Source organism: Arachis hypogaea, chromosome 11 (assembly GCF_003086295.3).
Source record: "Arachis hypogaea cultivar Tifrunner chromosome 11, arahy.Tifrunner.gnm2.J5K5, whole genome shotgun sequence".
NCBI lineage: Eukaryota > Viridiplantae > Streptophyta > Magnoliopsida > Fabales > Fabaceae > Arachis > Arachis hypogaea.
Window position 1 is genome coordinate 36,410,648 of NC_092046.1, and position 13,608 is coordinate 36,424,255.

General features: G+C 38.6%; 2 non-coding genes across 2 annotated transcripts; both read right to left on the minus strand.

Annotated features, from left to right (window-relative positions):
* Positions 1-206: 206 nt before the first annotated feature.
* On the minus strand, positions 207-315 carry LOC112725639 (small nucleolar RNA R71). Its single transcript, XR_003164733.1, has one exon. It is a non-coding gene; the product is annotated as a small nucleolar RNA R71 (small nucleolar RNA).
* A 7,076-nt stretch (positions 316-7,391) lies between these two features.
* LOC112725460 (small nucleolar RNA R71) lies at positions 7,392-7,499 on the minus strand. The gene has a single exon (XR_003164568.1). It is a non-coding gene; the product is annotated as a small nucleolar RNA R71 (small nucleolar RNA).
* Positions 7,500-13,608: the final 6,109 nt, after the last annotated feature.

Sequence of the window (13,608 nt, forward strand, 5' to 3'; positions counted from 1 at the left end):
GATTCATCTCTGATTTCTTGCAGATCTTTGATACTATCAAGACTAATGGAGTGGATTCAGAGATTTACAAGCTTATGCTTTTCTCCTTTGCTATAAGGGATAGAGCTAGGCTCTGGCTAGATTCTCAGCCTAAGAAAAGCCTAGACTCTTGGGAGAAGGTGGTCAATGTATTCTTGATCAAGTTCTTTCCACCCCAGAAGTTGAGCAAGCTTAGGGTGGAAGTTCAAACCTTCAAACAGAAAGAGGGTGAATCCCTTTATGAAGCTTGGGAGAAGTACAAGCAACTGATCAGAAGATACCCTCCTAACATGATTTAAGACTGGACCATGCTAGATATCTTCTATGATGGTCTCTCTGAGATGTCCAAGATGGCATTGGATCACTCTGCTGGTGGTTCACTCCACTTAAAGAAAATGCCTAAAGAGGCACAGAAACTCATTGATATGGTTGCCAATAACCAATTCATGTACACTTATGAAAGGAACCTTGTGAACAATGGGATATCTTAGAAGAGAGGAGTCCTGGAGGTTGACACTCTAAATGCCATATTGGCTCAGAACAAGATCCTGACCCAATAGGTCAACATGATCTCTCAGTATCTGACTAGATAGTAAGCTACAGTCGACAGCACTCAAGAGGCCTCCTATGAAGGAGATGCCTATGATCCAGATCAACCCATGATGGAGGAGGTTAATTATATGGAAAATTCCTCAGGGAATCCCAACACTGAACCTTATAGAAATACCTACAACTCATCATAGAGGAATCATCCTAGCTTTTCATGGAGAGATCAACAGAAGCCTCAGCAAGGCTTCAACAACAATCAAGGTGGAAGAAACCAGACTAGGTTCGACTATTCCTACCTTCTCAGCAACAGATAGAGACTTCTAAGCAAAGCCTTTCTGACTTAGCAACTATTGTATCTGATCTCTCTAAGACCACTCACAGGTTCATGACTGAAACAAGATCCTCCATTAGGAATCTGGAGGTACAGATTGGTCAGCTGAGTAAGAGGAACCCTGAGATCCCTTCTAATACTCTTCTAAGTAATACTGATGTAAACCCAAGAGAAGAGTGCAAAGCCCTCACTGTAGGAGCTGAGGCCAAATCTGAAGAGGAGCTTCTGGCGTTGAACGCCAACAAAGGAGTAGCTAGGCATTCAACGCCGAAAGAGGAGCAAGTTGTGGCGTTGAACGCCACAATGGGAGAGGTGTTCAACGCCCACCAGGGACCCTCCTATTGAAGAACTGAAGGAAATCAGAGCTTATGAGAAGACCATAGAGGTCCCCTTGAATGCCCTATTGTAGATTATGGAGTCTGAAGAATACTCCTCCTTTGCTGAGAAAGAGGAAACTAGAGAAGAGCAAGTTTCTCGGTACTTGAGAATTCTCATGAAGCTGAATGCAAAATTTTATGGAACAGAGGCATTGGAAGAAGAACCTACAGTACTTATCCAACAGTACAGTGCCCTGGTTTAGAGGAAGCTGCCTCAGAAGAGGCCAGATCTTGGAAGCTTCCTGATTCCCTGTACCATAGGTATAATTACCTTTGAGAAGGCCTTGTGTAACCTTGGGTCTAGCATCAACCTCATGCCTTTCTCTGTGATGAGAAGACTGGGAATTCTAGAGGTGTAAGCTGCCAACATTTCATTAGAGATAGCAGACTGGTCACTGAAAAAGGCATATGGCATGGTGAAGGATGTCCTAGTGAAGGTTGAAGACATTTATCTCCCAGCTGATTTTGTAATTCTTGACACTGGAGAGGACATGGATGAGTCTATCATCCTTGGAAGGCCATTCCTTACCACTGGAAGAGCCATGATTGATGTAGAAAGAGGAGAGCTAGTCCTGCAACTGAATGAGGACTGTCTTGTGTTCAAGGTTCATAAATCTCATTCTACATCAGTTGGAGAAGGCACCATTGACAAGCACTTAGTGCTTCCACCATCTCTCTCATACAAAGCCTAACAGAGCCCCCAGACACCAACCCAAAGTTTGGTGTGGGGTAACCATCATCAAGCTTTGAGAAAGACAGCAGAAAGAAGAAAGTGCCTAAAGGTTGGAGGGGAAAGAGGATCCCCACTGAGGACCTCTCACCTGGAATGAGAGTGGTCTTCACTGACAGTCTAGTCATTCCACACACTGTGAACAGAATCCTATCTCTAGAACATATGGAGCTCATCCATGAGAGAACAGGGAGAAAGTTCACTGTAAGGGGTGAAATTATGAGCCCTTATTATTCTCCGCAAAGGAGCTGTCCCTCAAGCTAGTGACGGTAAAGAAGCGCTTGTTGGGAGGCAACCCAACCATGAGTAAAGTATTTCTATTTTTCTTTCTTTTGGTTTGTTTTCATTTGAGTTTTGTTAGTTATTTTCATAGTTGTTTCCTTTACTTTCTAATGTTTGTGATTGATGAGCGGATAATTTATACGCTTTTTGGCATTGTTTTTAGTATGTTTTTGGTAGGATCTAGTTAATTTTAGGTATGTTTTTATTAGTTTTTATGTTAAATTCACATTTCTGGACTTTACTATGAGTTTGTGTGTTTTTTTGTGATTTCAGGTATTTTCTGGCTGAAATTGAGGGACTTGAGCAAAAATCAGATTCAGAGGTTGAAGAAGGACTGCTGATGGTGTTGGATTCTGACCTCCCTGCACTCAAAGTAGATTTTCTGGAGCTACAGAACTCCAAATGGCACGCTCTCAATGGCGTTGGAAAGTAGACATCCAGGGCTTTCCAGCAATATATAATGGTTCATACTTTGATCAAGTTTAGACGACACAAAAGGGCATTAAATGTCAGTTCTACGCTGTAGTCTGGAGTTAAACGCCAGAAACACGTCACGAACCAGAGTTGAATGCCAAAAACACGTTACAACTTGGCGTTCAACTCCAAAAGAAGCCTCTGCACGTGTAAACTTCAAGCTCAGCCCAAACACACACCAAGTGGGCCCCGGAAGTGGATTTATGCATCAATTACTTACTTCTGTAAACCCTAGTAACTAGTTTAGTATAAATAGGACTTTTTACTATTGTATTTACATCTTTAGTTTCATCTTTAGATCACGTTTGGGGGCTGGCCATTCGGCCATGCTTGGACCTTATCACTTATGTATTTTTCAATGGTAGAGTTTCTACACACCATAGATTAAGGTGTGGAGCTCTACTGTTCCTCAAAGATTAATGCAAAGTACTACTGTTTTTTCTATTCAATTCAAGTTATTCTGCTTCTAAGATATTCATTCGCACTTCAATATGATGGATGTGATGATCGTGACAGTCATCATCATTCTCAACTTATGAACGCGTGCCTGACAACCATTTCCGTTCTACCTTAGATTGAATGGATATCTCTTGGATATCTAATACAGGGGACCGAGTCCGAGTTATTAGTGTCTTCATGGTATAAGTTAGAACCCATGGATGGCCATTCCTGAGATCCAGAAAGTCTAAACCTTGTCTGTGGTATTCCGAGTAGGATCTGGGAAGGGATGGCTGTGACAAGCTTCAAACTCGCGAGTGCTGGGCGTAGTGACAGACGCAAAAGGATCAATGGATCCTATTCCAGTATGATCGAGAACCGACAGATGATTAGCCGTGCCGTGACAAAGCATTTGGACCTTTTTCACAAGAGAGGATGGGATGTAGCCATTGACAACGGTGATGCCCTACATAAAGCTTGCCATGAAAAGGAGTAGGATTGATTGGATGAAGACAACAGGAAAGCAGAGATCAGAGGAACGAAGGCATCTCTATACGCTTATCTGAAATTCTCACCAATAAATTACATAAGTATCCCTATCCTATTTTAATTTTCGTTCACTATAATCTCTTTATACATTTGAATCCGCCTGACTGAGATTTACAAGGTGACCATAGCTTGCTTCAAGCCGACAATCTTCGTGGGATCGACCCTTACTCACGTAAGGTTTATTACTTGGACGACCCAGTGCACTTGCTGGTTAGTTGTACGAAGTTGTGAAACAGATATAAGATCATAAATGTGCGTATTGAGTTTTTAGCGCCGTTACCAAGGAATGGAATGATCACGATTTCGCACACCAAGTTTTTGGCGCCGTTGCCGGGGATTGTTCGAGTTTGGACAACTGACTGTTCATCTTGTTGCTCAGATTAGGTAACTTTATTTTAATTTTAACCTTTTTGTTTTTATTATTCCTATTTTCGAAAAAAAAAATCAAAAAAAAAATTTCCAAAAAAATAAAATATATTTTTCTTCAGAATTTTTAAGAATGAATTCTAGTGTTTCATGAAGCATGTTGAAGCCTGGCTGGCTGTAAAGTCATGTCTAAATTCATTTGGACTGAGGCTCCCAAATCATCATTACAAGAGCAAGCTAGTTGTTGCTAATCAAATTTGTTATTGTATGACTGATTTGTATCTTCTAAAGCTTGGCTGGCCATTGGCCATGTCTAGTGTTTTGGACCGGAGCTTTCATTGAAAGCTTGGCTGGCTGGTGAGCCATGTCTAATTCCTGGACTGAGGCTTTAGACTAAGAGTGCAAGATTCCTGGAATTCATATTAAAAATTTTGGAATCCTTATTTTTCTTTTTCACATTAATTTTCAAAAAATCCAAAAAAATTAGAAAATCATAAAATAAAAAATATTTTTTATGTTTCTTGTTTGAGTCTTGAGTCAATTTTAAGTTTAGTGTCAATTGCATGTTTTAAATTTTGCATAAAATTTTCGAAAAATTGATGCATTCATAGTGTTCTTCATGATCTTCAAGTTGTTCTTGGTAAGTCTTCTTGTTTGATCTTGATGTTTTCTTGTCTTGTATCTTTTGTTGTTTTTCATGTGCATTTTTGCATTCATGGTGTCTAAGCATTAAAGAATTCTAAGTTTGGTGTCTTGCATGTTTTCTTTGCATAGAAAAATTTTCAAAAATATGTTCTTGATGTTCATCATAATCTTCAAAGTGTTCTTGGTATTCATCTTGATATTCATAGTATTCCTGCATGCATCACATGTTTTGATCCAAAATTTTCATGCATTGAGTCTTTTTGATGTTTTTCTCTTTCATCAATAAAAATTCAAAAATAAAAAAAATATCTTTCCCTTTTTCACTCATAAATTTTCGAAAATTTGAGTTGACTTTTTCAAAACTTTTTAAAATTTTGTTGTTTCTTATGAGTCAAATCAAATTTTCAATTTAAAAATCTTATCTTTTCAAAATCTTTTTCAAAAATCAAATCTTTTTTCATTTTTCTTATTTATTTTCGAAAATTTTTAAAAAAAATATTTTTCAAAAATCTTTTTCTTAGTTTTATCTCATAATTTTCGAAAATATTATCAACAATTAATGTTTTGATTCAAAAATTTCAAGTTTGTTACTTTCTTGTTAAGAAAAATTCAAACTTTAAGTTCTAGAATCATATCTTGTGATTACTTGTGAGTCAAGTCATTAATTTTGATTTTAAAATTCAAATCTTTTTCAAAACTAAGTTTAATCATATCTTTCTATCATATCTTTTTAAATCATATCTTTTTCAAAAAAAATTTTGATTTTAAAATATCTTTTCTAAACTTCTTATCTTCTTATCTTTTCAAAATTGATTTTCAAATCTTTTTCAACTAATTAATTGTCTTTTTGTTTGTTTCTTATCTTTTTTTAAAACCACCTAACTACTCTTCCCTCTCTAATTTTCGAAAATACCTCCATCTTTTTCAAAAATTCTTTTTAATTAATTAATTATTTTAAATTTTAATTTTAATTTTAGAGTAAAGTATCGTTTTTGTCCCAACGTTTGGGGTAAGTCCCAAAGTTGTCCCTAACATTTCAATCATCCTATTTAAGTCCCTAACATTTCAAAATTGACTCAATGTTGTTCTGCCGTTAGGGATCCATTAACAGAATTGACGGCGGGACAAAATTGAGACGATTTTGAAACGTTAGAGACTTAAATAGGACGAAAATGTTAGGGACAAAAACGATACATAAAAATAAATTTTAATTTAATTTTATCTTTTAATAATATTAATTTTTTACTATACATAGTATTCAATTATTTTTTAATTACATCTAAATAAATTACACTTAATCACATTACTTTGATTTTAAATAAATTTATTTTTTTATAATTTTAAAGAATTTTGATACATTAGAGACAAAAGGTATAATTTATATTTTATTGTATATATATTATTTTTTTCTGCAAGTTTATATACTAGTCATTTTACAAACATTTCATGATAACTAAAAATCTTTAAGAGTAAAATCATAAAAAATTAATTTATTTAAAATGAAAGTAATATGATTAAGTGTAATTTACTTAGATGTGATTAAAAAAAAACTACTATGTATAGTAAAAAATTGATATTACTGAAAGATAAAATTAAAATTTATTTCTATGTATCATTTTTGTCCCCAACATTTTTGTCTTATTTAAGTCCCTAACGTTTCAAAATCGTCTCAATTTTGTCCTGCTGTCAATTCTGTTAACGGATCCTTAACGGCAGGACAACATTGAGTCAGTTTTGAAATGTTAGGGACTTAAATAGGACGATTGAAACGTTAGAGACAACTTTGTGACTTACCCCAAACGATGAGGACAAAAATGATACTTTACACTTAATTTTATTTCTCCTTTAATTTTCGAAAATCATCAACCCCTTTTCAAAAATTATTTTCGAAAACTCCTCCCTCTCATCTTCTTCTATTTATTTAATTCATTCACTAACACATCTCCTCATCTCAAATTACCGCTCCTATCCTCACCCTTGTGTTTGGATTATCCATCCTTCTCCACTCCTATTCCCTTTCTCCTTCTACTAACAACAAGGAACCTCTTTACTGTGACATAGAGGATTCCTCTTCTTTTCTTGTTCTCTTCTCTTTCTTATGAGCAGGAACAAGGAAAAAGGCATTCTTGTTGAAGCTGATCCAGAACCTGAAAAGACTCTAAAGAGGAAACTAAGAGAAGCTAAATTACAACAATCCAGAGACAACCTTACTGAAAAATTCGAACAAGAAAAGGAGATGGCAGCCGAAAATAATAATAATGCAAGGAGGATGCTTGGTGACTTTACTGTACCTAATTCCAATTTACATGGAAGAAGCATCTCCATCCCTGCTATTGGAGCAAACAACTTTGAGCTGAAACCTCAATTAGTTTCTCTGATGCAGCAGAACTGCAAGTTTCATGGACTTCCATCTGAAGATCCTTTTCAGTTCTTAACTGAATTCTTGCAGATCTGTGATACTGTTAAGACCAATGGAGTTGATCCCGAGGTCTACAGGCTTATGCTTTTTCCGTTTGCTGTAAGAGACAGAGCTAGAGTGTGGTTGGACTCTCAACCCAAAGATAGCCTGAACTCTTGGGATAAGCTGGTCACGGCTTTCTTAGCCAAGTTCTTTCCTCCTCAAAAGCTGAGTAAGCTTAGAGTGGATGTTCAAACCTTCAGACAGAAAGAAGGTGAATCCCTCTATGAAGCTTGGGAGAGATATAAGCAACTGACCAAAAAGTGTCCCTCTGACATGCTTTCAGAATGGACCATCCTGGATATATTCTATGATGGTCTGTCTGAATTAGTTAAGATGTCATTGGATACTTCTGCAGGTGGATCCATTCACCTAAAGAAAACGCCTGTAGAAGCTCAAGAACTTATTGACATGGTTGCCAACAACCAGTTTATGTACACTTCTGAGAGGAATCCTGCGAGTAATGGGACGCCTCAGAAGAAGGGAGTTCTTGAAATTGATACTCTGAATGCCATATTGGCTCAGAATAAAATATTGACTCAGCAAGTCAATATGATTTCTCAAAGTCTGAATGGAATGCAAGCTGCATCCAACAGTACTCAAAGAGGCATCTTCTTAAGAAGAAGCTTATGATCCTGAAAACCCTGCAATAGCAGAGGTGAACTACATGGGTGAACCCTATGGAAACACTTATAACCCCTCATGGAGAAATCACCCAAATTTCTCATGGAAGGATCAACAAAAGCCTCAACAAGGCTTTAATAATGGTGGAAGAAACAGGTTTAGCAATAGCAAGCCTTTTCCATCATCCACTCAGCAACAGATAGAGAACTCTGAACAAAATACCTCTAATTTAGCAAACTTAGTCTCTGATCTATCTAAGGCCACTCTGAGTTTCATGAATGAAACAAGGTCCTCCATTAGAAATTTGGAGGCACAAGTGGGCCAGCTGAGTAAGAAGATCACTGAAACCCCTCCTAGTGCTCTCCCAAGCAATACAGAAGAAAATCCAAAAGGAGAGTGCAAGGCCATTGAATTGACCATCATGGCCGAACCCACAAGAGAGGAGGAGGATGTGAATCCCAGTGAGGAAGACCTCCTGGGACGTCCAGTGATCAATAAGGAGTTTCCCTCTGAGGAACCAAAGAAATCTGAGACTCATCTAGAGACCATAGAGATTCCATTGAACCTCCTTATGCCATTCATGAGCTCTGATGAGTATTCCTCTTCTGAAGAGAATGAGAACGTTACTGAAGAGCAAGTTGCCAAGTTCCTTGGTGCAATCATGAAGCTGAATGCCAATTTATTTGGTAATGAGACTTGGGGAGATGAACCTCCCCTGTTCACTAATGAACTAAATGCATTGGATCAACTGAGATTGCCTCAGAAGAAACAGGATCCTGGAAAGTTCCTAATACCTTGCACCATAGGCACTATGACCTTTGAGAAGGCTCTATGTGACCTTGGGTCAGGAATAAACCTCATGCCACTCTCTGTAATGGAGAAACTGGGAATCTTTGAGGTGCAAGCTGCTATAATCTCATTAGAGATGGCAGACAATTCAAGAAAAGAGGCTTATGGTCAGGTAGAGGACGTGTTAGTAAAGTTGAAGGCCTTTACATCCCTGCTGATTTCATAATCCTAGACACTGGGAAGGAAGAGGATGAATCCATCATCCTTGGAAGACCCTTCCTAGCCACAGCAAGAGCTGTGATTGATGTGGACAGAGGAGAATTAATCCTTCAACTGAATGAAGACTCTCTTGTGTTTAAAACTCAAGGATCTCCTTCTGTAACCATGGAGAGGAAGCATGATAAGCTTCTCTCACTGCAGAGTCAACCAAAGCCCCCACAGTCAAACTCTAAGTTTAGTGTTGGGAGGCCTCAACCAAACTCTAAGTTTGGTGTTGAACTCCCATATCCAAACTCTAAGTTTGGTGTTGGGAGTCTATAAAATTGACCTGATCACCTGTGTGGCTCCATCAGAGCCCACTGTCAAGCTATTGATATTAAAGAAGCGCTTATTGGGAGGCAACCCAATTTTTATTTATCTAATTTTATTTTTATTTTTATTTTTATTGTTCTTTCATGTTTTATTAGGTTCATGATCATGTGGAGTCACAAAATAAATAGAAAAATAAAAAACAGAATCAAAAACAGCAGAAGAAAAATCACACCCTGGAGGAAGGGCTTACTGGCGTTTAAACACCAGTAAGGAGCATCTGGCTGGCGTTCAACGCCAGAACAGAGCATGGATCTGGCGTTGAACGCCCAAAACAAGCAGCATCTTGGCGTTCAGACGCCAGGAATGCACACTGAGGAAAGCTGGCGCTGAACGCCAGAAACAAACATAGAACTGGCGTTCAACGCCAGAAACATGCTGCATCTGGGCGTTGAACGCCCAGAACAAGCATCAATTCGGCGTTTAAACGCCAGAATTGCATGCAAAGGCGTTTTACATGCCTAATTGGTGCAGGGATGTAAATCCTTGACACCTCAGGATCTGTGGACCCCACAGGATCATCTCAGCATCTATGGACTCCACAGAATCCCCACATACCTCCACTCACCTTACCTCCTCATAATCCTATATTACCCTTTCCCAAGAACCCTTTACCAATCACCTCCAATTCCCCTCCAAAACCATCATACACCCACCTACACCCACCCACTCAAAATTCAAACCATCACTCCCACCTTTTCACACATCATAACCACCTTAAACCCCAGTGGCCGAACCCTTCCCACACCTCCATCTCCTCCATCTCTTCTTCTTCTCCTCCTTCCTTTCTTCTTTTGCTCAAGGACGAGCAACCATTCTAAGTTTGGTGTGGAAAAAACATTGCTTTTTTGTTTTTCCATAACCATTGATGGCACCTAAGGCCAGAGAAACCTCTAGAAAGAGAAAATGGAAGACAAAAGCTTCCACCTCCAAGTCATAGGAGATGGAGAGATTCATCTCAAGGGTCTATAGCTCAGTTGTAGAACATTTGACTGCAAATCAAGAGATCCCTGAGATACCTCAGGGGATACATTTTCCTCCACATAATTATTGGGAGCAACTAAGGGTGGAACATCAAGAGCACTCCATCATCCTTCATGAAATTAGAGAAGATCAAAGAGCAATGAGGGAGGAGCAACAAAGACAAGGAAGAGACATAGAAGAGCTCAAGGACATCATTGGTACCTCAAGAAGGAAACGCCACCATCACTAAGGTGGACTCATTCCTTGTTCTTAAATTTTCTGTTTTTCATTTTCTTATGTTAAATATTTATCTATGTTTGTGTCTTTATTACATGATCATTAGTGTCTAAGTGTATATGCCTTAAAGTAGTGAATATGAATCCATCACCTCTCTTAAATGAAAAATGTTTTAAAAACAAAAGAACAAGAAGTACATGGTTTCGAATTCATCCTTGAAACTAGTTTAATTATTTTGATGTGGTGACAATACTTTTTGTTTTCTGAATGAATGCTTGAACAGTGCATATGTCTTTTGAAGTTGATGTTTATGAATGTTAAATATGTTGGCTCTTGAAAGAATGATGATAAGGAGAAATATTATTTGATAATCTGAAAAATCATAAAAATGATTCTTGAAGCAAGAAAAAGCAGTGAATACAAAAAGCTTGCAGAAAAAAAAGAAGAAAAATGGCGAAAAAAATAGAAAGAAAAAGAAAAAGCAAGCAAAAAAAGCCAAAAGCTCTTAAAACCAAAAGGCAAGAGCAAAAAGCCAATAGCCCTTAAAACCAAAAGGCAAGGGTAATAAAAAGGATCCCAAGGCTTTGAGCATCAGTGGATAGGAGGGCCTAAAGGAATAAAATCCTGGCCTAAGCGGCTAAACCAAGCTGTCCCTAACCATGTGCTTGTGCCGTGAAGGTGTCAAGTGAAAACTTGAGACTGAGCGGTTAAAGTCAAGGTCCAAAGCAAAAAAAAAAAGAGTGTGCTTAAGAACCCTGGACACCTCTAATTGGGGACTTTAGCAAAGCTGAGTCACAATCTGAAAAGGTTCACCCAGTTATGTGTCTGTGGCATTTATGTATCCGGTGGTAATACTGGAAAACAAAGTGCTTAGGGCCACGGCCAAGACTCATAAAGTAGCTATGTTCAAGAATCAACATACTGAACTAGGAGAATAAATATCACTATCTGAACTCTGAGTTCCTATAGATGCCAATCATTCTGAACCTCAATGGATAAAGTGAGATGCCAAAACTATTCAAGAGGCAAAAAGCTACAAGTCCCGCTCATCTGATTGGAGCTATGTTTCATTGATAGTTTGGAATTTATAGTATATTCTCTTCTTTTTATCCTATTTTATTTTCAGTTGCTTGGGGACAAGCAACAATTTAAGTTTGGTGTTGTGATGAGCGGATAATTTATACACCTTTTGGCATTGTTTTTAGTATGTTTTTGGTAGGATCTAGTTACTTTTAGGGATGTTTTTATTAGTTTTTATGTTAAATTCACATTTCTGGACTTTACTATGAGTTTGTATATTTTTCTGTGATTTCAGGTATTTTCTGGCTGAAATTGAGGGACTTGAGCAAAAATCAGATTCAGAGGTTGAAGAAGGACTGCTGATGCTGTTGGATTCTGACCTCCCTGCACTCAAAGTGGATTTTCTGGAGCTACAGAACTCCAAATGGTGCGCTCTCAATGGCGTTGAAAAGTGGACATCCAGGGCTTTTCAGCAATATATAATGGTCCATACTTTGCTCAAGTTTAGATGACGCAAAAGGGCATTGAACGCCACTTCTACGCTGTAGTCTGGAGTTAAACGCCAGAAACACGTCACGAACCAGAGTTGAACGCCAAAAACACGTTACAACTTGGCGTTCAACTCCAAAAGAAGCCTCTGCACGTGTAAACTTCAAGCTCAGCCCAAACACACACCAAGTGGGCCCCGGAAGTGGATTTATGCATCAATTACTTACTTCTGTAAATCCTAGTAACTAGTTTAGTATAAATAGGACTTTTTACTATTGTATTTACATCTTTAGTTTCATTTTTAGATCACGTTTGGGGGCTGGCCATTCGGCCATACCTGGACCTTATCACTTATGTATTTTTCAACGGTAGAGTTTCTACACACCATAGATTAAGGTGTGGAGCTCTACTGTTCCTCAAAGATTAATGCAAAGTACTATTGTTTTTTCTATTCAATTCAACTTATTCCGCTTCTAAGATATTCATTCGTACTTCAATATGATGGATGTAATGATCGTGACAGTCATCATCATTCTCAACTTATGAACGCGTGCCTGACAACCACTTCCGTTCTACCTTAGATTGAATGGATATCTCTTGGATATCTAATACAGGGGACTGAGTCCGAGTTATTAGTATCTTCGTGGTATAAGTTAGAACCCGTGGATGGAAATTCCTGAGATCTGGAAAGTCTAAACCTTGTCTGTGGTATTCCGAGTAGGATCTGGGAAGGGATGGCTATGACGAGCTTCAAACTCGCGAGTGCTGGGCGTAGTGACAGACGCAAAAGGATCAATGGATCCTATTCCAGTATGATCGAGAACCGACAGATGATTAGCCGTGCCGTGATAGAGCATTTGGACCTTTTTCACAAGAGAGGATGGGATGTAGCCATTGACAACGGTGATGCCCTACATAAAGCTTGCCATGGAAAGGAGTAGGATTGATTGGATGAAGACAACAGGAAAGCAGAGATCAAAGGAACGAAGGCATCTCTATATGCTTATCTGAAATTCTCACCAATGAATTACATAAGTATCCCTATCCTATTTTAATTTTTGTTCACTATAATCTCTTTATACATTTGAATCCGCCTGACTGAGATTTACAAGGTGACCATAGCTTGCTTCAAGCCGACAATTTCTGTGGGATCGACCCTTACTCACATAAGGTTTATTACTTGGACGACCCAGTGCACTTGCTGGTTAGTTGTACGAAGTTGTGAAACAGATATAAGATCATAAACGTGCGTATTGAGTTTTTAGCGCCGTTACCAAGGAATGGAATGATCACGATTTCGCACACCAGTGATCATGTACAATCTTTATAACAGAGACAGAGACATTCAAAGATGGAACCAGAACACCCTAAGAAGATCCCCTTGTTGGCGTTAAACGCCAAACAGGAAAATGGTTGGGCGTTCAAATGCCCATAAGGGAGCAAGAGCAGGCGTTGAAGGCTAGAATGGGACCATTCTGGGCGTTCAACACCCTACAGGGAGTAGAGACCTGGCATTGAACGCCAAAAAGGGAGTTCCTGGGCATTCAAATGTCCCATGGAGAGCAAAAGTTGGCGTTGAATGCCAGCCAGGGAGCAAGGCTGGGCATTCAACGCCCACAAGGGGGCAAGAAATTTGAATTTCCAAGCCTCTCAGGACCAATGGGCCCCACAAAGTCTCCAC